The 3,641-nt window shown below is 42.7% G+C and overlaps 2 non-coding genes across 2 annotated transcripts; both read left to right on the top strand.

Moving 5' to 3' along the window:
• Positions 1–2,286: 2,286 nt before the first annotated feature.
• trnam-cau (transfer RNA methionine (anticodon CAU)) lies at positions 2,287–2,359 on the top strand. Its single transcript has one exon. It is a non-coding gene; the product is annotated as a tRNA-Met (tRNA).
• A 571-nt stretch (positions 2,360–2,930) lies between these two features.
• Positions 2,931–3,003, top strand: trnam-cau (transfer RNA methionine (anticodon CAU)). Its single transcript has one exon. It is a non-coding gene; the product is annotated as a tRNA-Met (tRNA).
• The last annotated feature ends 638 nt before the right edge of the window (positions 3,004–3,641 follow it).

The following is a 3,641-nucleotide window of genomic DNA, read 5'->3' as shown; positions in this document are numbered from 1 at the left end:
GTGGAGGGCCTGAGAAGGAAGCACCGGCATTCCAAATGGTAACGAGATCCATCCCAGGGCCTTATGATGACGCATACCGCTGTGAAGATGGCAGAGAAACGACGCGGGTTCACGCCAACCACTGAAGGAAGATCCCCGAGCCAACGGAGGAGCCAAGCTGCCAACCGGAACGACAGAGGAGGAGCAGACGACACAAGAACGAACGACGAGGAGGAACAACACGAGGACGAATGGTGCAAGGACGCACAGACGCCAGAGAGGACGACGCAAGGAATCAACTCAATAAACGCCAACTAGACGTGTTTCAACAAACTACACCATGGCACGTATTGGTGTGGAATTAAATATCCAAGCTCGGGTATACACAAACAACTCAGTTTTAGTCAATGGGTCACCCGACCCACATGGCTCCCAACTTAACATGCTGTTAGATTTTAAGACGGTCAAGCGGACCTCTGGAACTGAAGACAACCATTCTGATGAATATGAGAACATTACCAACATATGCAAGATGCCATTCAACCCCCACCAGCAGTGAATGACTTTCTAGGCTAAAATCTTAGAGCCAAGGATGGCCATCACGGTTTTTAATAATAATTTTCTTTTTGCTCTGCATCTTAATTCCATGCGTGTTAAAATGGCTGTTTGATGTGCTCATAACAAAGATGATTTACTCCTCCATGTATGTTCATGTGTATGCCAATAATGCCGACCAAAATTCAACCTCTGTTCACATTCCTGACACCAAATCAGACTCTGTTGATAACATTTTGTAAATGTTTATTTTTATTTTCTTTGTTTTGCTTTGTGTTGGTTTGGTTTTGCTTGTTTGTTTTTATATTCCCATTATTACTTTCTCTCTTGTAGACAACCGCCAGGATGATATATTTTTCAATCTGTGTGAATTAGTGATAATCAGATACTTAAGTGGTGACTATTTTTAATTTTGTTCCCTTTCATTTTTTTTTTTTAATTCCTTTTTATTTTTCTTTAAGGTTGTTTTGTTTTCTGTTAGTGATTAGTTCTACTCAATTGAAAGAAAGTGGTTGATGATTTCTAATTTTTATCTTTTTAAAATTCTATTTTGATATTGTTTTCCCTTATTTTTTTTACATTATTTCATTTTATTCTTTTTATTTTTTCTTAAGTTTGTCTCCTATCAGTGATTAATTGAATCAAAAGAGGGGAATGTGATGGTAAATTTGATGTCTGCTAACCACTTGTCTTTTAAAAGACACCTTGTTGTAGACCCAATGTCTGCAGACCATGTGTCTGTGGATTAACACATTGACAATAATCATTCAAATGACCATTGTCTCCGGATTCTGCATCTCCCCAAAGTGCGAGACTTTCCCCCAGGGGGGGTGTGGCAAGGAGACAGTTGGAGAATACACACGGTGTGTTCTTTCAGGTGTCACCTGAAAGTCCAAACCCTCCTCTTTCTGTATAAATGCTTCTGATTTCCTTTGTTCTGGGTCTCTTCTTACCACGAACGCTGACTGGTGAGGATTGACCTCTTTTGCAGAAGAAAATAAACACGTGGCCGGCCGGCACAAACATTGAAAGTCTATATTTCACTTCTCATCAGATGTAATAGGATGGTAAGCAAAATCTTAATAGGGAGTTAAGACAATAATTTCCACGACAATATTTATGTTTTGTAGGCCTCTTTGGCGCAGTAGGCAGAGCGTCAGTCTCATAATCTAAAGGTCGTGAGTTCGACCCTCACATGGTGCAGTTGTTTTGATGTGTTTATAGCACTTCACCTCAGTTACAGCTGGAAACTTGCTGGGCACAGGTGCCTCCGATTATTCTCTGTTGGAGCTGCAGAAAGCCCACTCGGAAACTCAGTCATTCCAAAGTGTGGAGGTGTCAAACACAAGTTATGGGGTTTCGAACCATCTCTTTTTTTTAAAGCATTGCAATTAGATCTTTGTCGCCTTGTGTCAAAGCCAAGTTATGGGGATTCGAACCATCGCTCTTTTAGAGATGCCTTGCAATCAGATATTTGTTGCCTTTCAGTTTCTCCTTCCTTTATTATCTACTTAAACTTGTCATGTCAGACACATTTTTCTTGGGTTTTGCCGTTCTCGCCCCCCATAGGTGTCACAGGGGGCTACAGATTAGAAGATCTTATTTCCTACCATCCACTTATTTGATTGCCATGCAATCCATGTGAGCTGGGCAAGTGGGCATCACACACCTTTAGCAAAGTCTGCAGGACCAATGAATGGGTGTGGGAAAGTGAGCCTAGGCTGACAATACATGCATGTTTATGTTTTGCAGGCCTCGTTGGCGCAGTAGGCAGTGCGTCAGTCTCATAATCTGAAGGCCGTGAGTTCGACCCTCACACGGGGCAGTTGTTTTGATGTGGTCTTTATAGCGCTTCACCTCATTTACAGCTGGAAACTTGCTGGGCAGAAGTGGCTCCGATTGCTCTCTGTTGGGGCTGCAGAAAGCCCACTCGGAAGCTCAGTCACTCCAAAGTGTGGAAGGTGTCAAACACAAGTTATGGGCATTCGAACCATCTCTCTTTTAGAAAAGCAAGTTGCACCCTGGCCAAGACCCATGACAAAGGATAGGAAGTTCATCACGCTAACATAATAGAATACGCTGTGTGACAAAAGCACCTTTGCAGACTCTCCTTGTCTTGACATAGACTGACATGGGACAATTCAGTCAAGTTTATCCCATGTGAGACTATCTCTTTAGCAACTTTCCATAAACTTTCAAAATGAGAATGAAAGCCAGATAAAGAAACTTGTGAGTTGATTGTTTAACCTCAAGTCCAGACAATAGGTCTTTTGAACAAGTAGCTACGTGCTCAACAGGCCATGTCATCACATATTTTAGCAAAGTCTGCAGGTCCAATGAATGGGTGTGGGAAAGTGAGCCTAGGTTGACAATGCATGCATAGTTATGTTTTGCAGGCCTCGTTGGCGCAGTAGGCAGCGCGTCAGTCTCATAATCTGAAGGTCGTGAGTTCGACCCTCATACGGGGCAGGTGTTTTGATGTGTTTAAAGCACTTCACCTCAGTTACAGCTGGAAACTTGGCTCCGATTGCTCTCTGTTGGAGCTGCAGAAAGCCCACTCGGAAGCTCAGTCACTCCAAAGTGTGGAAGGTGTCAAACACAAGTTATGGGGTTTCGAACCATCTCTTTTTTTTAAAAGCATTGCAATCAGATCTTTTGTCGCCTTGTGTCAAAGCCAAGTTATGGGGATTCGAACCATCGCTCTTTTAGAGATGCCTTGCAATCAGATATTTGTCGTCTTTCAGTTTCTCCTTCTTTTATTATCTACTTAAACTTGTCATGTCAGACACATTTTTCTTCGGTTTTGCCGTTCTCGCCCCCCATAGATGTCACAGGGGGCTGCAGATTAGAAGATCTTATTTCCTACCATCCACTTATTTGATTGCCATGCAATCCATGTGAGCTGGGCAAGTGGCTATCACATACCTTTAGCAACGTCTGCAGGACCAATGAATGGGTGTGGGAAAGTGAGCCTAGACTGACAATACATGCATGTTTATGATTTTTAAGCCTTGTTGGCGCTACCTCGCTCACGTTAGTCTAAATCTCACCTCCAATAGGCTTTGCACTTCTCCATTCTCACATTGAACGGTTTAGCCAATGTCGCA

Source organism: Odontesthes bonariensis, chromosome 8 (genome assembly GCF_027942865.1).
Source record: "Odontesthes bonariensis isolate fOdoBon6 chromosome 8, fOdoBon6.hap1, whole genome shotgun sequence".
NCBI lineage: Eukaryota > Metazoa > Chordata > Actinopteri > Atheriniformes > Atherinopsidae > Odontesthes > Odontesthes bonariensis.
This window is presented reverse-complemented; position numbering and strand designations above follow the sequence as displayed.